This window comes from Marmota flaviventris, chromosome 10 (assembly GCF_047511675.1).
Source record: "Marmota flaviventris isolate mMarFla1 chromosome 10, mMarFla1.hap1, whole genome shotgun sequence".
Taxonomy (NCBI): Eukaryota; Metazoa; Chordata; class Mammalia; order Rodentia; family Sciuridae; genus Marmota; species Marmota flaviventris.
In genome coordinates, this window is record NC_092507.1 from 16,849,860 (window position 1) to 16,873,705 (window position 23,846).

Sequence of the window (23,846 nt, forward strand, 5' to 3'; positions counted from 1 at the left end):
GTTTTCTCCATATTAACTAGCCCTGGGTTGAATACAAAACAAGTACTATAAACTAAACAGAATTAATGAAATTCATGGCTTTTAAATCTAATGCAAAACTGACCGAAATGTAACTCAGGCCAGTATGCCTTGTCTCCTCTCCACTTGTCATCTCTCAATAGATTCTTTGCAATTTTCTGGATTGTACCCACTTAATAAACAATCACCTACCTCCCAATATCTCTAATTCCGCTCTACTGGCCTCTATTTATGATCTGAAATTTTATCCTTCAGTTACCTTCTTAGTCCCTTAATATTTTTCCCTGCCCCATTAACTCACTATCCTCACACCTATTTTTCCTTCACAATTTTTTAAAAACTTTTTTTGGGATGGGGTAATGGTTATTAAACCTAGGGCTTCCCACATGGAAGCAGGTGTTCTACCACCAAGCTACACCCCAGCCCAGGGTGTGTATGTGTGCGCAAGCACACATGGACAATTGGAAACTCTGGGACTCCTGCATGCTAAAAGCAAGCTACCACTTGAGCTGTACCCATTTCTCTTTTAAGATTTTGATCATCTCTTTCAAAGTGCCTTAGGATCTAGTCTCAAAAGTCTTAACTTGATTGGGCTGTGGATGTGGCTCAAGCGGTAGCACGCTCACCTGGCATGTGTGCGGGAGGCCCGGGTTCGATCCTCAGCATCACATACAAACAAAGATGTTGTGTCTGCCGAAAACTAAAAAATATTAAAATTCTCAAAAAAAAAAAAAAAAGTCTTAACTTGATCACCAGTAAAGTTCCTACAGAAAATATTTTGAAAGTGTCTAATTTTATCAAATTATATTAAATATCTCGGGGACTGGGTCTGTAGGACAGCGGCAGAGCCCTTGCCTAGCATGCGTAAGGCACTGGGTTCAATCCTCAGAACCATATAAAAATAAACGAATAATAAAGACATTATGTCCATCTATAACTACCAAAAAAAAAAAAAAAAGAATATCTCATATTCCCAGCTACTCAAGAAGTTGAGGCAAGAGGATCACAAATACTTTGTTACAAAGTCTAACTAACATCTGTAAGTATCTCCATTAAGTATCTTCTATATTGAACCAGCTTCTGCATCAGGTCTTCCATTTCTAGGACATTTAATGAATGTTTTTAAGTCCACAAAAATCTAAAAATGGTATTCTCTTCCTTCCCAAGGGAAGCATGAGAAAATGTTGATCTTGTTTACTTAGGGAGTAATGATCTGAAATATACACACTTCACAAAACTTTCCTATGTTCTGGTCTGAACAATACTAAGAGTAAAATTGAGTCGAATCCTTGCTTGGAACTAACCTCTGAAAAACTGATCTCACATCTTAAGAACTCAGTTCTGTCACCTATAAAAAGGAGATAGTATTATCTACCCCAAAGGGTTATTGGAAGAAAATTAAAACTTTAAAAAATACATAAGTACAGTGGCTATTGACACATAGAATTTAGTAAATATTGGGTTATAATATTAGTCCTCAAGACTAATAGAGAGGGCTGGGGATGTGGCTCAAAGTAGCGCACCAGGCGAGCGGCCCGGGTTCGATCCTCAGCACCACATACAAACAAAGATGTTGTGTCCGCCGAGAACTAAAAAATAAATATTAAAAAAAAAGACTAATAGAGAAATTTTACTTATAAAACTTTAATGAGGGGCTATGGATGTGGCTCAGTGGTAGACTGCTTGCCTAGTATGTGCAAGGCCCTGGGTTCAATCCCCAGTACCACAAAAAAATAAATAAAAATAATAAAACTTGAATGAGCCAGGCAATGTGGCACATACCTGTAATTCTTGCAACTTGGGAGGTTAAAGTAGGAGGATCACAAGTTCAAGGCCTGTCTCAGCCACTTAGCGAGCCCCTGTCTCAAACATAAACAATAAAAACGGCTTGGAGTGAACGAAGCTCATGAAGTTCAGTGGTAAAGCACCCATGGGTTTAATCAACAATACAAAAAAAAAAAAAAAAAAAACTTAAATGAGGTATGGGTTCTACTGCAGCAGTACGGTGCATGTATGGGGCCATGAATTCAATCCAAACCATAGCAAAAACAAAACTTATATGAGTTGCTCAGGTATTAAATATAAATAATTAAAATGACCTAACTAAGATAAATACCTCCCCAAGTAATTAGAAATACGACACATTTGTGATAAAGCTGTTCCAGAGTGTAAAGAGTGAAAAATTAACTTTTATCTTGATGAGGATTTAACATTTCCAGTTAATTTGGAACTGGATAAAACCAGAGATTTCTTTAAGTTTATAAACAGGAAAATGCTATCAGAGCAAAGTGAATGATACCATTTTTCTATCTGAAATCTTTAGCTTCTGCAAAAAGCCTATACAAATAAAGCGTTGGTAAAGGGCTCAGGAAATACATTTTATCCTTTGATTATAATTAAGTTCAAATCTGCTCCTATGCAGATTTGCCTATCAGCATACTAAAAAATATTTCTTAGATCCCCAAAAATGGCTATAATTTTTTAAAGGCTATAAATAAAATCATGTTGATATTAATATAAGTTAATGATTCATTAAGAGAATTCTAATTCAATCATAATAAAACTTAAACAAGTCATATTTAAGCAATGACTTTTTATTTATAGAGATCCAAAACAAGGATACTATTCAAAGGGCATCATCTTAAGTAGCAACACTCTCTCAATCATGTAGCCAAAGCTCAAAACCTTTTTGAAACTATTTCTAAGATCCTCAAAGACAAACCTTGCACACACCAAAAACCTAGTCTCCACCCTTTAGAATTACATGCCTCTTGTAACCAAGAATAATGTTGATTATTCACTTCACCAACCCGAATTGCCTATAGCCAAAGTTAAATAAGCCCCCTAAAACTGAAGATTTAGCAGGATTGAGAAAATGCAATATATTCTAAAGTAAATACAGACTGAGCACAGTTGGCACATGCCTGTAAAATCCCAGCTGCTTAGGAGACTGAGACCAACCTGAGCAACTTTATCAAGTCCCTGTCTCAAAATTAAAAAGGGCTGGGGATGTAAATCAGTGGTAAAGTACCCCTAGGTTCAATTCCCAGAATCGCTTTAAAAAAAAAAAAAAAAAAACAAACAGTAGCCTATGTGTTATCCCTAGGGGATATATTGCAAGACGCCCAATAGGTACCTGAAACCATGGGTAGTACTGAACCCTTATATATAGTAAGGGTTTTTTTTTTCCGATACACACCTATGATAAAGTTTAATTTATAAATAAGGCAAATAAAAGATTAACAAATAATAACTAATAATAAAATGAACAATTATAATAAAATACCATAATAAAAGTAATGTGAAAGTGATCTCTTTAGAAAGTTAAGACAAAAATTTTTGTCATTTTGTCTGGGGTATTTGGGGGTTTTTGTTTTTTTGTTCTTTTGGTGCTGGGGACCAAACCCAGGGCCCTACACATGCCAAACACACTAAGTTTATATATACCCTCAGCCCCAAGACAAAGATTAATATTTTTGGACCACAACTAAATACAGGTAATTAAAACTTTAAAAAGTGAAACCCTGGATAAAGGAACACTACTACTTTATGCTAAATCCACAGTTTAGAATTTCATTAAAATAAATAACTTTCCATCTTGGAAAATTCTGATGTTTGGATTTATAAAGTTATCATGATACCCTACAGATAACCCTCAAAGAGGACCATAAAATTACACAGTAAAACTAGAAATCTAAAATATAGAGCAGCAAAAGGATAGTGAAGTCATGAGAAATGAAGTTGTCTAATTTGAGGGCTAGGGTATAGCTCCGTGGTAAAGTGCCTGCCTAGCATGCATAAATTCCTGGGTTTAATCCCCAGCACCACAAAAATTAAAAAAAGAAAAGAAAAAGAAAGAAAGAAGGATGGAACAAATGAATAAAAAGAAAGAAAGAAAATTCTGACTCTCAAAGCTTTTTGACATTGGACAAGACACTTTTAGTTTCTCTGTGTCCCAGCTTCTCACCTGTGAAATGTGTGAGATAATAAACCATTAACCACATTATAGATACAATGAGGATTAAATGAGATTATGTGCTTGAAACATGGTAGGTATTCAATAAATATCTGAATTAATGAGTAAATGAATTAACATATACAAAATTCTTAGGATAGTCTCTGATACATAGCTATTATAACTAATGTTATAATAATTACATGAGATCTGTACCTGGGGCTGGGGGCATTTCTGAATGGGTAGAGCATTTGCCTAGCATGCATGAGATCTGTACCTGGGGTAAGCAGGAGTCAATAGCTGACAATATTAATATCCTATCCCAAAACTATAACCAGACTTCTTACTTTAAAAGAACTTATAAATTCAATTATTTAATTAATTAATTTTCAAAAATTATAATGGCTGGAAACACTTATATATTATCTCACCAAGCATCTCAATTTCCAATTGCAGAGTCCTTCTTTGATGAGGAAGGGCTGGCTAAAGCATCCAAAAATCACCTCTCCCCAGTACTAATTATAACCACATAGCCAATACTGGTAAAGATAAGCCATTCAAGAAAACGAAGTTGGGCTGGGTTTGTAGCTCAGTGGTAGAGCACTTGCCTAGCACATGTGAGACTCTGGGTTCAATCCTCAGCAACACATAAAAACAAATAAATAAATAAAAAGGTATTGTGTCCATAACTTAAAAAAAAATTTTTTTAATTAAAAAAAACAAATTACTACAAAGGAAATCAAACTAGTCACTGAGAAAGTTGCTTAGCATAATCAGAAATCAATAGTTAAAATTCAGCATTTAAAAATTCTTGAGTTTCTTCTACTCTGAAAGTATATAAAGAATGTCTGACTTTAGACTAACTCATACTAAAATTTAAAAATAACAAAAATAGAGGAATTTTTCTTCTATTCTTTGGATAAACAAAAATGTAAAAGTGAAACTGAAATGACTAATACTAATGAACTAGCATTAGAACTTAAGTGCTTTTGTGTATGTGTGTGTGTGTGTGTGTGTGTTGTTTTTTTTTAAACAGTACTAGGAATTGAACCCAGGGGCACTCTAACACTGAGCTGTATCTCCAGCCCCTATTATTATTATTTGGCATGTTGGGGTGAGCAGAGTTTGAACCCAGAGGCGCTTACCCACTCAGCCACAACTCCAGCATTTTTTGTATTTTATTTAGAGAAAGGGACTCACTGAGTTGCTTAGGATCTGGCTAAATTACTGAGGCTAACCTTGAATTTAAGATCCTCCTGCCTTAGCCTCCAGAGCCACTGGAATTACAAGCCTGAGCCACCATGCCTGGCCAGCCCATATTATATCTCACACAGGGTTTCACTGAATTGCCGGGGCTGGCCTCAAACTTGGTATCCTCCTGCCTCTGCCTCCAGAGTAGCTGGGATCACAGGTATGTACCAACCATACCCATCTTGCATGTTTAATATTTTTAATCCTCACTGTTTTCAGGAAAAATTGAGGCTTTCTGAGCCTAATAATAGGAATTTTATAGCTTTAATAAAAGCATTATTTAACTAACAAAAAATGAGTCACAAATGGACAATTATCAAACAAAGCCACAATTGTACAAACAAATGTATCAGAATACAATAAACCACATTTACTATAAGTTTTATTTGAATAAAATTTAATGACAGAGAGGCTAGGGTTGTGGCTCGGTGGTTAAACGCTTGCCTTGCATGCATGAGGCACTGGGTTCAATCCTCAGCACCATATAAATAAATTAATTAATTAATCAAATAAAGACATCGTGTCTATCTACAACTAAAAAAAATTAAAAATAAAAATTAATGACTGAGAAAAAGACTAGTTGGGCACAATGGTGGACACCTATAATCCCAGTGACTCAGGAGGCTAGAAGCAGAAAGATCACCAATTTCCAGGCCAGCCTCAGCAATTTAGCAAGACCCTGAGCAATTTAGTGGGACACTGTCTCAAAATAAAAGATATTGGGGATGTAGCTCAGTAGTAAAATGCCCCTAGGTTCAATCCCCAGTACTCGGAAAAAGATAAAAGAAAAGGACTCCCAGGTTATGGACAATTCTGTCCACATAAATGTATAAAATACAGGAGACTGAGTATACATTAACTTTGTATTCAACCCTGAAAACTACTTTTTGTAATAGATTTCCCACACTTTATCATTTGTCTCCTAGTTTTTTTAAATGTCAATTTACTGAAATTTACTGATGGTTTGAAGTGTGATAAACGCAAATGTGTTCTACCTTTTTTCTTTTAACTTGGAGTAAAAAAGTTAAAAAGCAAATAGGTTGATTTCATAAAATATTTCTAAGATGCTAAAGAAAAAGATACCAGTGAGATTATGAAAGTAAACAAAATTTACCTAAATGTCCCTCAGAAACTTCACCAGTACCTCTGCGCTTCAGTGTTTTCACAAAAACAATTACTAACCTACCCTGCAATCTTATGATACTTTTCCATCATAAAAATTTAAAAATCATATTTAAAATACATAATAGCCCCTCTTAAAAACAGATCTACATTTGACCAATCAATTATGAATATATACTGTTAATCTACGGTAACTTATATACATTATTTTGCCTTTAACACAGGAGGAGAATAAGTATAGAGAGCTTACTGACATGTTTAAAGTGGCTTTAAACATCTAATTGGCTCAAGATTTTCGCTACTGACATCAAAATAAAATATTAAAGTGAGGTACTACCTAGTGTCTCATTTCAGTTAGTAACTCAATCAGAGAACAATAAAAAAGCAGAGATTAAGCAACTTTCCCAGAAAAATCTGCAGAGTTAGTTATTTGCCAGTGATGGGTTCCAAAGAAGTATGTGCTTTGTGGCACTAGGACTGGACTGTTGTATTTTCACACCCTAATAGTCTCTCTATCACCTGAAGCAGTTAGTGCATTCCTAGCCTCTGGATTAAAGAATACATTAAACAGAATCTCAGTAATGAGAATCCTGTTAGTAAACCTAAGAAACTAAAATTGCTAGCTGTATAAAAGCATTACTATAATCAATCACCTAAAACTCCAGTGAGGACCTATTGCAAATCTCAGAGAAAGAAACTGAGAATAATAGTGTGATTTACCAAGAACATGAGGAATATCAACAAAGAATGCCACACAATTTAGAGAAGAGAGATTTACTATTGCAAAATCAGATTTCAAAGAGGGAAAACAGTGAGCTGAATCTTGGTGAAGAATGGAAAAGATTTAAGTAGTTAAACAGCTTTAGAAAGAAGAAAAAGACAGAAGATAATGGGACCAAAGGTACTGAATTGGGATATACCATAAGTATTACTAAACACCACCATGTCAGTCACTGTGTAAAGTTCTAGGTATACATTGGAGAAAAATATAAATGAGTTCTTTGTTCTTCTGGAGTCTAGTGGGGAAGACATATAATAATCATGTAAGCAGATATGTCATTATAAATCATAATACATCCTATCCTATGAAGAGAGGCAATAGAAGGTAGTAACGGGGAATAAGGGGAAAAGATGAGCAAGACAGGATGATGAAAGAAGCTATCTCAGGTATGAAGGAGGAAGCAATGCAAAGAGGAGAAAGAATTAAAGAAAGAGACAGCCATACATACAAAGATCCAGAGGCAGAAAGAGCTTACTGAATTTAAAAATAAGAAGTTAGTGTGACTATAGTATAACGGGCAATAAGATTGCTATGATACGGGGCTGGGGATGTGGCTCAAGTGGTAGCGCGCTCACCTGGCATGCATGCGGCCCGGGTTCGATCCTCAGCACCACATACAAACAAAGATGCCATGTCGGCCGAAAACTAAAAAATAAATATTAAAATTCTCTTTCTTTTTCTTTCTCTCTCTCTCTCTCTCTCTTTAAAAAAAAAAAAATACTCCACTCTCAGATTTAAAAAAAAGATTGCTATGATATAGCAATACATTATAGGCTAAAATAAAATGTCTGAATTTGGATTACAAGTAAAAAGTTTAAAAACACTAAAATTTTGCGGCTGGGGTTATAGCTCAGTGGTAGAGCGCTTGCCTCACACATGTGAGGCACTGGGTTCGATTCTCAGTACCACATAAAAATAAATAAAATAAAGATATTGTGTCCATCTTTTTTAAAAAAAAATCTTTTAAGGGGCTGGGGTGGTGGCTCAGTGGTAGAGTGCTCACCTAGTTTGCATGAGGCACTGGGTTCAATCCTTGGCACCACATAAAAACAAACTAATGTATCCACCTAAAACTAAAGATACATAAACAAATAAATATTTTTTAAAAAATCTTTAAAAAAAAAAAACCACTTAATTTTTTTATGTATTCATTAAATAAAAGAAGCCAGACCAAAAAATGATTCCATTTTTACAAAAAGGGCAAAATTAATCTAGGCTATTAGATATTAAGATGGTTGGTGATTATCCCAGATGGTAGAGGGAGAGAGGCACTGAAAGGGAATTTAATGGGGTTTTCTAGGTACCAGTAAGGCTTTTTCTTGATCTGGGTACTGGTTGCATTCAATTTACAGGGGGAAAAAAAAAAAAATCATTGAATTTTTATGTGCAGTTTTCTGTACATATATTATACACTTCAATAACAGGTATGTTACTTTTTTAAGTTTTAATAACATATTTTAAAAATATACCTCTGTCCAGATAAAACAGGATTAGAGAGGCACGTGGACACATAAAGTCTCTTTAATAACAAACCTGATAGAAACTTTCAGATACAAGTAAAATAGGAGGGGCAATTCAACGCCAGTGAATACCAAGTACCATACTTACAAAGAATAAATGCTGAGCCTGGCATGCCTGTAATCACATCTACTCCAGAGGCTGAGGCAGGAAGATTCCAAACTACAGGTCAGCATCAGCAACTGAGCTAGGTCCTTTCTCCAAATTAAAAATAAACAGAACTGCGGCTGTGGTTGTGGCTCAGTGGTAGAGCACTTGCCTAGCACCTGCGGGGCCCTGGGTTCCATCCTCAACACCACATATAAATCAATAAAACAAAGGCATTGTGTCCAACTACAACTAAAAAATAAATATTTTAAAAGTAAGTAAATAAATAAATAAATAAATAAGCAGAACTGGGAATGGTAGAGCATCTCTGGGTTTGAAAAAGTAAAATAAATAAATAAATAAAACGCTGCTTCTGGGGAGGGTACTGTGCAATAAAAGATGAACTATAAATTCCATAGACTTGTAAGGAGGTATTCTCTAGAAATTAAGAAATGAACAGATAAAAGCAGCACTACAAAATATTAGCAATACTTGTTTATGTTATGGTTTGGGTTTTAATATGGTATTTTCAAAATCTTCCCTTGACCTTTCCCCACCCCAAAACAACAAAGTGTAAAATTAAACAAAAGGACCTAAACCTGAGCATCAACCATACTTGAGCTCCAATCAGTGCTCTGCTCCCTACTCCTGGCAGTAACTGCTCTGAGCTTAGCTCCCTCATGAATAAAATGAGGATAATGACTACCTCATAGTGATTGTTTGCTCCCCACAGTCACCCAAAATGTTGAGTAGGTAGTCTGGAGGGTATTTTATTTCCCGATGGTATATGGAGGGCCAGTACTTGATATTAACAAGAGTTTCCATTCTCAGAGGAATTCATAGGTGGGAGAGGAATTTTATGAAACACTTATCATAGAAACTAAATAAAAACAAAATAGAAGGATGAAAATACATGTTCAGTAGCAGAAGTTTCAAACATTTCCTAAGAAACTTGAGCTAAGTCAAATTGGGTCAGATTCAGTAACTAAAGAAATTATAAAGAAAAAATAATCATGTCTTCCCAACAAGCCACAATTTCTACCTAATACTTAATGTACTCTTCTCTTTGTAGAAAATTAGCTAAAACAAGTTAGAGATCAACACTAAGGATATTCTCTCATAGGTGGTAAGGGAAGGCTTTCAATCACTTTATAGCATCCCCACCCTTAAGTCTTATCTGGACATGTAACATTAACATAACATGTTAAGCAATTCTTAAGTATAGGTACTAGCATTTCAAAGGGAAACAAAAAGTTCTATTCCTTTAAAAAATCTTTGGGTAATGTTTTCCAAAAATATAAATCCTGCAGCCTAAAAGTATCTAAAATCTAGTTCTTTCTGAATTTATTCATCTTTCCCCTGATCAAACAAGTTACCTCTCCCTCTCTTATTCTTCCAATTCACCTCACCACTAAATATCTAAGGTTTCCCTATTTCCTACCAAGTTGGCACTCTAACTCTCTAGTATTCACTCTGATTTCACAGTATTAAATCTGAGCACAGATATCACCTAACACCACCAGAGATCAATCTGCTACCTAATACCTAAAATGATTTGAAATGAAAGTAATGACAGGAGGCTAAGCCAGAAAGATTAAAAGTTCAAAGACTACTCAACAATTCAGCTCACAATGTTAAGCAAATTTTTTTAAAGGACGGAACATACTTTAGTGGTAGAGTGCTCCTGGGTTCAATCCTCAGTATCAAAAAAATAAAGTAAAATAAAGGCAATGGTAATGGTTACACAATTGTATACATTTGAGGGGGACATTACGGGGGATAGAACCCAAGGCTTCTCTCATGCTAAGCAAGCAACCTATCACTGAGCTACATCCCCAGCCCAAATGTATATATCTGTCAAAGCTCATCAAACTCACAAAACATTTAAAATTAGTGGATTATATTATACTGTATATAAAGTATTCCCTAATAAAGTTCATTTTTTTTCAAATTTATTTTTTAGTTGTAGTTGGACACAATACCTTTATTTCCCTTATTTATTTTTATGTAGTGCTGAGGATAGAACCCAGGGTCTCACACGTGCGAGGCGAGCGCTCTACCGCTGAGCCACAACCCCAGCCCCATAAAGTTCATTTTTAAAAAAATAATGAATACATTCATCCATTTGGCAAATGTTTACTACCTACTTTGTGCATCAAAATTTATACCAGATCTTTCCATTTGGAATATCTGGGTCCTACCTGTATTGTGCATTACTCTGCAACACTGTCACCAAAAGTCATGTTGCAAGAAAAATGGTTTAGTTTCTGATCATGAAAGTCACCTTAATAGTGATCTATTTTTTTTTTAAGTTGTAGATGGACACAATACCTTTATTTATTTTTTTATGTGGTGCTGAGGATCACCCAGTGCCTCACACATGCTAGACATGCACTCTTCACTGAGCTACAACTGCAGCCCCTTAATAATGATTTTTAAAGTGAAAGGACCACTAGCTACCTTCCATGACATGATGAAATTATATAAATGGAATATAAGCTCACTTGGGTACTCTATATTTTAATACAAATGCTTCCAATATAAACAAAAACTAACTACTACAAATAAGACATACCACTACCAAACCTTATACATCTTTCTACCAAAAAACTAGCACATCTCAAATGTTTACTAACAATGCTGTAAGAAAAGAAGGCAACACTATTGGGAAAGTAGATTTTAAGTGACTTATTCTAGGGTCCACAATGACCCAGTGGCTGAGTAAAAGACATGAAAACCAGGCTTCTTGGTTCCCAAGGTAGCATGCACCATGGAAATAATCATCAATTTTAGAAACAGACCTGGGGGTCTGAATTTCAGCTACATTTCTTACTGGTTATATGTGAGAACTTGGGACAGTCACTTTACCTTCTGACCTTCAGTCTGTTCATCTATAAAACAGGGATATCAACTACCACCTCACAAAACTCTTGGGAAAACTAGGTAAGCTATCCGCCCACCACCTATCAAAATTACTGGGCAATAGAGTAGGCAACTAAACAATATTAGTTCCCTTTCTCAATCTTTTTTTTTTAGTTGTTGATGGACACAATACCATTATTTTATCTTTATGCAGTATTGAGGATTGAACCCAGTGCCTCACAAGTGCTAGGCAAGTACCCTACCACTGAGCCATAGCCACAGCCCCCCTTTCTCAATCTTAAATTATAATTTTTTTAAACATCAAATAATCAAGGAAGGCCAATTATCAATCCACATTATCTCTGGTCAATAATGAACCTATACTTTCTGCCTTATTCATACTCCAACCCATTCCCTCCCCATCCCACTATTTCCAGTTTTTCAAACTTTAGTTACTATGTTTAGAAAAGCGATTTAATTTTAGAAAGCTGGAAAATTCTTCTGAGTAAATTGAGCAAAACCTTAATCTGCCCCAAGGGAAATTCTGAGCAAAACAATTATTTCGAACAAGAGAAGATTTTTCTATTGGGGTTATTCAATTTAACCACACAAATGCCACCAAAGCTGCGTAAGAAGTGACAGAAGGCAATCTGGAACACAGTGTACAGATTCTCTGAAAGAAAATATCCTCCTAAAATCCAAACTCTCCATTCCTAATTTGGGGTAGTGAAATCTTCCTAGGTGATCTGAATTCTTCCTGGCTCGGACACTAGTCCAGCTCCTGAGGCCAGAACTGCAGCAGTTGGCAAAAGAAATATCCTGAACAAACCCCACCTCTCGAAATATCCCCAAAAGGCAGGGAGGTCCAGAGTATTTTCTCCTCAATGGACAGATAAGCCACCAGGCGCTCAGAAGCACAATCCTTTTCCCCAAGGTCATTCAAGTCAGTGAAGGCGCGACGGAGACTCTGCAAACAATCCCCGGCCTTCTGCAATTAACACTGCAGATATATTTTTTTTTTTTGGGGGGGGGGGTGCCTATTCTCTTCCCTTCTCCCACCCTCAAGTGTGAGCACTGGCCTCGGCATTTCCGAAACAAGCCACAACAAGCTCTGCAGTGTTAGGAAAGGGGCTGACGCGATGAAGAAACAGATGCTCCAAAGCAAGATGGTCTTTCTCGGCTGGCAAATCCTCCTCGGAGGTAATTAGCAGAAACCGCAGGCACCTCAGAGAGGTCTATGCCGGGTGGCTCGGCGAAGCCCCCGCCCCGCCGCCCCGGGACGCCGGCTTCCCTGCCGGCAGCCTCGGCAGCCAGAGGCCACCGGCCCAGAAACCGCACTTCATTCCTGCGCTTCGGGAAGCCATGGCTCCCTCCCGCGGGCGGCCGGGCGGGGGTGCGCAGGGAGGCGGGCCGCGCGCTGCGGAAAGTTCACCGCGCCGGCGGCGGCTGCGGGCGGGGGGCGGCCCGCTTTGCCGCGTCCCCCTGCAGATTCCACCATTAATTAGTCCTAAGGACTGTCTACTGGCAACTTAAACAAAGCGAATGCCTCGAATTCCTTCCCGGCCCGGCGGTCTGGCCGCGAGACCAGCAGCGCCCGGGACGCCGCGGCGCGGTCGACAGCTGCGGCGCGGGACCCCTCCCCGGCGGCCCGCAGCCGGGTCCCGCACGCCGGCCGCCGCGCTCCCAGGCCGCCCTCCGCCTCCCGGCCGAGCTCCGGCCCTTCCTGTCTGATCACTTCCTTCCTCTCGGTGCCCGCGGGCCCCGCGCAGCCCCCTCCCCGGCGGCCGGGCCGGCCCCGACCCGCGCGCCTCCCCGCCCCCACAGACCCGCGCCCCGCGCCTCCCCGCCGGCCACCCGGCCCGAAACTCGCCCCGGGCCCGAGGACCTCTCCGCCGTCGCGGCCCCCAACGCCTCTCCTCAGTTTCCCGCTCGCACCAAGAAGTCTCCTCGGACCCTTCCCTCCCCCTCAGGGGGAAAAAATCTCCTCAGATTCTCTTCCTCCAACTCCGAAAACACTCTCCAGTCTTGCCCCAGAAGACCTCCCCTCCCGAGCGCGTCCTCCCAAAGCCACCCAAACTCTCCCGCCCCACACCCCATCCCTCCCCGGTGCGCCGCCGGCTCTGCCCCGTCGCCCCGCAGTCCCGACCCCTCCGCGGGCCGGCTGCCCCCTCCGGCCGCCCTCCTAGCCCCGGCCCGGCGCCGCGTTCCCGCCACCTCTCCCACGGACCCCTCACCTCCGCGGCTCCGGCCCGCGCTCCCGCCCTCTCGGGGCTCCGCGCTAGGCTCCCAGCGGCCGGCGCCTCCTCGGGCTCCCGGGGACTGACAATGAGGGGCGGGGCGATGGTGACGTCAGCGTTCCGGGAGGCGGGGCATGTTGTGGAGGGCGGGTTGTCTTCAGGCCCCGCCCTCCCCTCCTGCTTTTCCCTTAGCACAGGACTCCACCCTCCCAAGTTTTTATTGCCTCTCTAGGTAGGTGCCCAGGGCAGGTGCTAGGCCCCTTGGGAAATCCAAATGAAAGGCAAGATTCCCAGCTCTCTAGAAGCACTCAGGGGATTGTGAGGATTAAATGAGATGATCCATGGAAAGTGCTTAGCCCAGGCCCTGGTATGGAGTAATCACTCAACAAATACTGCTTCTGTTACTCAGGAAATGTAGAAAAGGAACCCTGGGTAGACTCAGAGGGCATGAATTCCAGTCCCCCAGCTCTAATTCATCATGTGAGCCTAGAAAAGTCCTTTCCCATCCATGTTCCCTACTTTAACCTTCTTTAAAATGGGAAGAAGCAAAGACTCTATGATCTTAGAAATCCCTCCAAGGATTTTATGACATACTTTCTGTGGGCCTACTATGTGCGAGGCACCTAGGGCCCAGAGAAGGTGAGAGGAGGACTTTGAAAGAGCTAAGGACCCACACCCAGCAGAACACAGGCCAAAGACACCCTCTTCCTGCAGATGCACTCCCACACACTGGCAGGCAGTGGCATCCACAAGCTGGGACACAGATGCACTGAGAGTGGTTTCCTCTCTTAGTACAGCAGCATGGTTGGTCTCTTAAGACATCTCTTGTGTAAGCTCTTTATTGCCTGTGGAATAAAGGCCAAAACCCTGGACTGGTATGATCACTTCCTACCTTTAGGTGCACACACACACACACACACACACTCACAGCCTCTCTAAAGTTTATCTAAACTTCCTGCAGCACACCCACTGTTTTCCCACATCTGCCCCTTTGCTCATACTCTTCCCTTGCTGTCTCATCTCAACACACAGCCCTCCTAGTTTCTTTCAGCGAGAAGCCGGTCTTCCCTGCTCTGAATATTCAGTGGCATTGAGTTGAACTCTCACATGGGCATGGGCACATTACAACTTGTATCAAAGGAACCTCCCCTTTATTTCTTAGCACTTTCTGAAGGTCAGAAACCACACTTGTTTGTGGAGCTCAAGATCTGTTGCCAGAAAACCCTGGGGTCACATACCCATGTTCTTGTGCATACCTGTTCTCAGCCTCAGTCTCCTCCTGTGTAAAATGGAAATAATAATATGGTCCTTGTCGTGTTTGTTTTCAAATTACAGGTAATACTACGCAAAAGCACCAGGCACAGTGCTCCACAGTTGATGCAGATGTCATTCCTATTTTCAGTGTTATCACTATCATCAATACTATTTCCTGCTCCTCACACACCACACCTATGTTAATCCACCCAATCATTTCATAGTGGAAGACTTTAAGGGCCTAAACTAGGAGAGACTTGCTTAAAGTAGCCCTACAAAGCATTGCCATTGGAACAGGAACCAGTACCAGGTGGATTCTGCAGTCACATCTGAGGCCCCAGGGCATCTGTCACTCAGCACCCCTCCAAGTGGAGGACAGCTGCGAGTTCTCTCTGAAGGTTCTTTGCAGCAGAGCTGACCCCTTTCTGCCTGGTGCCTTTCTCCTCTCACGTGCTTTACAGAAAGACGGATCTGTGTTAAACTGCCCTTGGCATCTCTGCAGTCCTCCAGGAGAGCTGCGGCAAAACACTGGGCGTTTCCAGAGCACTGGGCTGTGGAAAGAAGGGAAGAGCTTTGGGGTTCTGATTAATTTCCTGCGCTGCGGACAAGCAAATAGCCGCCCTGAAATGCCTGGGCGAGTCCTCAAAGGCCCCTACCAATTGTGGCTTATTTTTAGAATAGGAGATTCAAAAATTCTACTCCCCATGAAAAGGGAGCATGACCACAGAACTGCTGCAGACACAGAAAGCCTTTCCTGAGTCCCTTCTGACACTGACTCCAAGAACTGCAAACCCTCAGAAGAGAGAACCTGCCCCCCCCCACTTCACCACACAGGACTCCATCAACTATTTATTCATTAATTCACAGCAAAAGAGTTGACACAGGGGGCTGGGGTCGTGGCACAGTGGGCTGGGGTCGTGGCTCGGTGGTAGACTGCTTGCTTAGCACCCACAAGGCACTGGGTTCAATCCTCAGCACCACATAAATGTAAAATAAAGATATTGTGTCCACCTAAATAAAAAATTTAAAAAAAGAGTTGGCACAGGACAGATCAGGACCACAATTGTAGCTTTACTACTGACCCATTGTTTAACCTTGAGCTTTCAAGTCTCTGCACCTCAGTTTCTCATCTACAAAATGGGAATAATTATGTACCTATCTCACACAATGGTTGTTGAAGATTGAATGAAATAACATGAGGAAGAACTTAGTTCAGAGCCAAGCACCCAGTTCATGCCAAGACATGGTGATTGCTGTTAGAATTTCCACATGTCCTCCCAGTAAGTCCCCCATGTGTAGGCCTCTAGGCTGGAAGGTGGGCTAAATAATAGTCCTGCCCTCAAGAGACCCATCAGTAAAAGGAACAGTAGAGGAGGCTGGGGCTGTAGCTCAGTGGCAGAGTACTTGTATAGCACATGTGAGGCACTGGGTTCGATTCTCAGCAGTACCACATAAAAATTTTTTAAAAATAAATAAAAGTATTCTGTCTATTTACAATGACAAAAAAAAATTAAAGGAATTTTGCATGAATAGGAAAAAAAAGATGTCTACTGGATATTTTTAAGGGAAAAGAGAAAGTTTGCAGGACTCTCAGGTGTAACAGGATTCCGTTGTTGTTTATAATATATGCTTAGTCTATACATAGAAAAATGTGGAAACTATAAAGAACAAAATAGCGAGCTTTCACTTTGTTTCCTTTTGCTGTTTTTCTATGGGTGTGTATAGTAAGAACTTTGAAAGACTTTTCTGAATGCTAAAAGGGAGTAAAGGGAATAAAAATACAGCTACAGGGCAACTGTGCACACTGCCACAGAAAGTTCTGTGGGTTCCATCTCATTCTTTGTGGGGTTCCAGGGAAAGATTCTGAAAACAGAACTCTTCCTCACCCCCCCCCTCAGGATGCAGGACCCTATCAACAACTTATTCATTCACAGCAAAAGTTTTGGCAAACCAAGTTTCAAATCCCAGGGACTAGAAGAGTGTAGATCAGTGGTAGAGCAGATGCTTAGTATGTGCAAGGCCCTAGGTTCAATTTCCAGCAGCAAAAAATAATAGTAAGATTACTATTCAAATCTCAGCTACACCATTTACCACTTACTCAGTCTACCTATTTAAATACTAATCTATTCTGGAAACTCCCTCACAGACGCACCCAGCAGGGATGTAGGCATCCCTGAGCCCAGTTACCCTGACACATAAAATTAGCCCTTTCCCTCCCCTCACAAAGAATAACAATAGGTCAGCATCTTGTGTCCACTGTGCCTAAACTTGCACTTTCATTTTTCCCTCGATGTATTTCTGCAATTTAAATGTATTACAAGCAGCATGCATTTCTTCATCATCAGAAAAAAAAAAAGGCAGAAAATCATATATAAAAAAGAATGCTAACCATGCTAGGATTGGTTCACTTTTGTTGGTCTGCAAACAATAAATAATAACACAATATGGTCGAGGCCAGTAGCAAAGTCTCATAGGCATCGTAAAAAGTGAGAGTAGGAAGGGATAAAATCACCCTCCCTTCCTTTGCTAACCCCCAAATGGCATGATTTTAAGTCCCCTCATATATCAGGGCACCCAACCCTACATGCATTTCATTTATTCATTCCACAAACATTTATGAAGTCTCTACCATATACAGAGAATCATGATGGGTAATTTACATGTACTATCTCTTAGGTTATAGGGGATCATTACTGTTATCTTGCAGATTAGGAAAACAAGTTTCTGAGAAGTAAAGTAACTTGCCCAAAGCCACAAATCTAGTGGGATCTAAACCAAGACCTGCAGCAACATCAAAGCCCAAGTCCTGGAGGAAGTGGCCTGTATTCCAAAGCTAATGAGCTGTGCTAATTAGATCAGGAGGTCATTATTGGCCTGGTAGCCCTGGGCAAGTCACTGAACTCTCTTAGCAGCAGTTTCCCCACCCATGAAGGAAAAGGGTATAACACAGATATTTTATGCAAATTCAGCATGCTGGAGGTTGAAACCCATAATAAAAAGGAAAGCCATTGTTTCTTTGGAAACTGGGTCTCACTCCTCCTTGGATCTCTTATTGCCCTCCAAGTTGGTGTTTCTCTCCATTACTGTTTAACCTCCTTAGTGCACTCGGGTCAATCTCCTTTGCTCCAAATCCATTTCATTTCCTCCACTAGACTGGGACCTCCTCAAACACAGGAATGATGCCTATTCATTTCTGATGCCTTTCAGCCCCCAGTGCAGGATCTGGCTTGCATCCCTCTATTCCTTCACTGTTATTTGTTTCACAACAAATGGCCAAGGGCCCAACATGTGCCAGGCACTACACAGACCTGGATCTTGGGCTTGGTGAAGTGGAGAGTCCCGACAACTTTAAACAGAATGACTTTATATCAGTTGTACTAAGTGCCACAAGGGATCAGGCCATGTTCTGCGAGGGATTGAGAAATGCAGAGTGGGGACCTAACTGAATCTAGTAGGCAGGGAAAGCTTCCAGAAGGAGGTGGCCTAGAGGCTCAGAGAGGGTAAGGAACCTGCTCAAGGTCACAGAGCTGGTAAATGGAAAGGCTAGGATTTTAGCCCGGGAATGCCTGACTCGAATGCCCCAAGTCTTCTAGAAAGTCCTGCCTCTTACCTCCCCGTCTTTTTCTTCCTTGGCTCTTATTGGTGAGAAGGGAGGAAGGTCTGTCCAGCACTGTAGTCTCCAGTTTTGTATCTGTTGTTGAGGTTCCCCAAGAACCTGAACCCCCACCCCAACCTCTTTAGAATCTGGACCTGAACCACAGACTCCAGGCACAAACTTGTGAGTCCAACAGACCGCGCGCGTGGGGTCCCGGCTGTGCCGTCTCCTAGCCATGACCTTGGACACTCACCTACCCGGGGCCTCGCGTCTCACCTCCCCCCAGAGCGCTGCACGCCCCCGCTGTCCTCCCTCCCCAGCCCCAGCGGGGGGCCCTGCCGGCTGCCCATGGCGCCGAGGACTCGGCCCCGCGCGGCCGCCGCCCGGGCCCCGCACTTGGTGCAGCGCAGCGCGGACTGCGGCGGGGCGCGGCGGGCGCGTCTGCCGCAGTGACAGCTCCGCGCCGCGGCCTGGGAGCGGCGGGCGGCGCGCTCGGCCCTTCCCAGCCCGGGCAGGGCGTTCCCGCCAGCCGGCTTCCTGCAGCCCAAGGCCGGGAGGAGGGACGGCGCGGCGGGGCCGCGGGCCTGGCCGGCCTGGTTCCTGGCTTTCTCTCGGCGTTTCCTGAGCGGGACCCGCCGGGGGCTGGGACCCTGCGCAGACCTCCTTCCCCGGGAGCGCCGCCAGGAAATCGCGTCCTTGGGAACCCCGGTTCCTGCTCGGTGCCGGGAACCGCGCGAAGGCCGCGCCTCACGGCTCAGCCCTCCCCGCTGGGCGTGGGGCGACCCACTTATCCCAGGAGCAAGCCAAGCCCGAGACCAAATGGCAGGCTCCAGACCCCACACCACAGCGGGATTCCAACCCCGTGATGTAAGTTCCTTGACTCCATCCGACGGACGAGAAAACCGAGGCTGCACAAAGTGAGGGCACCTACCCAAAGTCATCCTGGACACCTTACTGCCAGTAAGATAGAGCGCCTACCATCCACGGGCACTGCGCTATGTGTTTTGTCAGCGAGACCTCATACTGTATGAACATAACTATGGTTCTTATTTTCAAAGTGAGGAAAATGAGAGCCAGAGAGGCCGAGTGGCTTCTTTAACATCACACAGCTACAAACTAACGGAGCTAGGAATCTTTTTCCTGTCCCCTGCTTCCAGAGCTCAGCCCATTGCACTATGTAGTTTCCCCACTATAACTTGAGTAACCTGTGGGCCAAGACCTTGACTTTGGTCCAAAGTAGGTACACAGGGATGACTATGGAACCCAGCACAGAAGCTCAAACTCAGAAAGCTGGGTATAGGGGCATCTAACCTGACTTCTAGAATCTTCAGCCAAGTGAAAATCCAATCTCTGATTGACTATTCCCCATCACGAAGAACTCCCTCCCTCTCCCATAATATCCCTGTGGACAAATAAATTTGGTTTAAACTGTAAGTGTTCCCTTTGGTCCCTGGTTCCTTGTAAGTAAGGCAAGATCATTTCCTTTCTTATGGCCGGCCACTACATATATCCCAGCATTATTTTTAGCCATTTTATAAGCATGAATGGTTCAATAATTTTAAGTTCTTAGTGCACTGGAACAATGTCAACTATTCTCCAAAGATGTCCCCTTCCATGGATAGAATTGTTTTAGAGAGAAGCAACTCAAACTACATTTTTCCAATTTGCAATTAGGTGTGTGACTAGTTTTCACCAACAGGATATAGGCAGAGATGATGGGTGCCACCTTCAAGCCAACGTGGTTACAAATATGCATACTTTCTCTTTTCCCTCCCACCTCCTACCGGATGCCAACATCAGGATGACCTTGGAAGCCACATATAGAACGTGGCAAGGCCTTAGTCAACTTGTGTCTCTCTTAGTCACTCAACTGCATGGAGCACACATTGAACTAACTTGTATGATATTCAGGCATTGAGATTTGAGGATTTATCTCTGACAGGAGTTAATATAACTTCATTGATGCAGGATCAGCTTGAGTTCACCATTATCCGCCATGTAAGGGAGCATCGTGTTGTTCACATGGAAGGCTCTCAAAGACACCCATCTAGTGCCGACTGTGTCCAGCTGGCTCAGCGGATCAGAAAGTCTCTGTTCATCTCATTAATGTATTATGTCCTCCTATTCCAAAAAGGGTTTTGAGGTGGTTTCCACTGTAGCCTCAAGATCATTTATCAATAAAGAGCAAGAATCAAGAAGTGATGAAAGCCTGGGCAGAACGCCAATGGAGAAGGAAGGAAAGGAAATGAAATATGGACTAAATACAGCAGAAATGCTAAGCTGGGTTTTCTAAGGATAGCAACTGTGATAGAGCAAAAGCCTTGGCTCTGAGTTCCCTGGCAGTCCAAGTGAAGAAGGAACCAGGATGTGTTTCCAATTGTATAGAAAGTACTAAACATTTGGTAGAGCATACAGACCCTGGAGTCTGCTATGTCAGACCAGTTACTAGTCACATGACCTTAAGCAGTTAATGAATTTATCTGTGCTTCTGTTTCTTCCTCTGAAAAAACGGCGATGATATAATAATAAAATTTTGGATCATTGGGAGGATTAAATGAATTAAAACACATTCAGTTTGTTTGTTAGCTTGTTTTGGGTGATATTAGGTTTTGAGCCCAGGGTGCTCTGCCTGAATCTGCCATCACTTCTTTGCTTCTGGCTGAAATTCCCTGAGTTACATCCCCCCTCTCTCTTTTTATTTTTTATTCTGAGACAGAGTCTCACTGAGTTGCCTAGGCTGACCTGGAACATGCAATCCTCCTGCCTCAGCCTCCAGAATTACTGGAATTACGCAGTGTGCCCTGCACCTGACCACCTTCAGTTCTGATAATAGACCTGGCATGTGGTAAATTGTATATAAGAATTAACTATCAGGGCTGGGGTTGTAGCTCAGTGGTAGAGAGTGTGCTTAGCATGTGCATGGGTGAGGCCCTGGGTTCAATCTCCAACACAAGGAAGAGTGAATTAACTATTGTGATGTGATTGGAAGGACCAGGCCAGTGATTTGAGAGAGACAAGTTTTCTCTGCACTAAACTCTCAGAGGAGTATATTCTATAAGAAGCCCTCACTAGACAATGGAAAGTGCCTCAGTCAGAGTGTGGTGACTAATGCTGGACCATGTTACATTCTTCTTTTATTGCCTTGTAATACAGACAGATCTTGGTATTGTATTCACTGGGTAATCAGCAGGGGCAGGGTGCTAGCGTAACCTAGGGCACTAGCATCTTTGTGATGACCTGTCCATAGGCCAGGAAAATGTAGTGGTAAGGGGTGAAGGAGTTGGTACCAGACAGATCCAGGTACATTTGTTAACTTCCTACAGCCTCAGTTTTGTCGTCCATACAGTGGCAATAATAACAAATTGGTCCAGGAGCAGTGGCATACACCTGTAATCCCAGCGGCTCAGGAGGCTGACGCAGGAGTATCACAAGTTCAAGGTCAGCTTCAGCAATTTAGCAAGGCCCTAAGCAATTTAGCAAGACTGTGTCTCATAATAAAAAATAAAAAGGGCTGTAGATGTGGCTCAGTGGTTAAGTGCCCCTGAGTTCAATCCCCAGTACAAAAATAAAAATTTAAAATAACAAATAGGACCTATCTAAGAGAGTTGTCATAAAGACTACATGAAACAATGCACACAAACATTTATCCCAGCTGGGTTACACCTGTCATCCCAGCAGCTCCATAGGCTGAGGCAGGAGGATCGCAAGTTCAAAGCCAGCCTCGGCAACGGCGAGGGGCTAAGCAACTCAGTGAGACCCTGTCTCTAAATAAGATACAAAACAGGGCTGGGGATGTGGCTCAGTGGTTTAGTGCCCCTGAGTTCAATCCCTGGTACCCCCTCAAAAAAAAAAGAAAACATTTATTACAATAATTGACATTATAGGAAGCCTTTGGTATACAGACCCACAAAAGAAGGGAAAAAAATAACAAAATAAAACATGGTCCCTCACCGGGAATCCCTGGAGTATCCAATGTTTAAAAAGCTGGGAAAAGTCACGGAATACTTCCAGCAGAACGCGGCCCTGGGCTGAGCAAAGCATCACTTCTTTGCTTCTGACTGGAATTCCCTTGGCCTCATTCAGTGTGGTGCCAGCCCAGGCTGGCCGGGTTTTGGAGTCACCCTGGCCTGAAGAGGTACTGCAGCGCCAGAGTGACCTCCTGCCATAGCCCCAGACTGCCCCTGAGGAGCACCGAGAGCCTGAATTGCTGCTTCGTTGGGTGCTCCCTAGGCACCTAGTGCTGGCACAGCTTTATACACATGCACTTCTGCAGCCCCACCAGAGCCTCAGCAGGGGATCCTCCTTCATAATTGTACTCTACATACATGAAAACTAAGGCTCAGGCCTGGGGATTTAGCTCAGTTGGTGGAGGGCTTGCCTTGCATGCACAAGGCCCTGGGTTCAATCCCCAGCACCACACACACACACACACAAAAAAAAAAAAAAAAAAAGAAAGAAAAAAGAAAAGAAAAGAAAGAAAGGAAACTAAGGCTCAGATTGACAAAGTGACCTGGCTGTGGTCACACAGCCGAGATTGAGCAGAGCTGGGACCTGGCAGCCTCATGTGCTCCTGACCACTGGACTACACCCTCTAACCTGACCCAGGATCCCGTTTCCCTCCTCCTAGGCTGTTCATATCAAAGATGGTCCGGGACACACCTGCTGCTGGGACACACCTGCTGTTGAGACGACCCAACCCTCCTCCCTGGCTCCAGGGCAGCCCCTTACCCTGTGGGAGCTGTCTCACAGCCAAACAAGTTTCAGGGGGGTGCCTGGGGCTGATGAGAAGCCGCGGGTGGGTGGAAAACCAGCCTCCATGGTCATTCCCCTGTCCAGCCTGCGCCTCCTCATCACACAGCCTCCTGGTTGGCCTCTGGGCCTCTGGACTTCTCCCTCCACCCCTCCCTTCAACACCACCCCATGCCTCTCAATCTTCAATAGCTCCCTGTTGCTCCCAGGTTAAAGTTCAGAGTAGACAGCTTGAATGAGTCCCCAAGGCCCAGCCTACCTCTTCTCCAACCCTCTGTCCTCTCAGGCCCTCTTGGTCCCCAGCACCCAAAACTGTTCATAGTTTCCAGCCTCAGAACCTTTGAGCTTCACTTCCCTGTGTGGTGTGAATCAATTTGGGGGCCTAAACTGAGCTGAGAGATTGTGACCCAGTAGCCA

General features: G+C 42.7%; 1 protein-coding gene across 13 annotated transcripts in view; it reads right to left on the reverse strand.

The window, feature by feature from the left end:
* The window catches only part of Luzp1 (leucine zipper protein 1), a 98,664-nt gene extending 79,713 nt beyond the window's left edge, over positions 1-18,951 (reverse strand). For 3 of the 13 annotated variants that reach the window (XM_071617463.1, XM_071617465.1, XM_071617461.1), the window contains exons 1-2: positions 12,429-12,636; positions 1,801-1,877 (exon numbers count right to left, since the gene is read on the reverse strand). The gene's annotated coding sequence lies outside the window, so the exon portion shown is untranslated. The other 10 variants (XM_071617459.1, XM_071617460.1, XM_071617458.1 and 7 more) reach the window with 6 other exon arrangements.
* Positions 18,952-23,846: the final 4,895 nt, after the last annotated feature.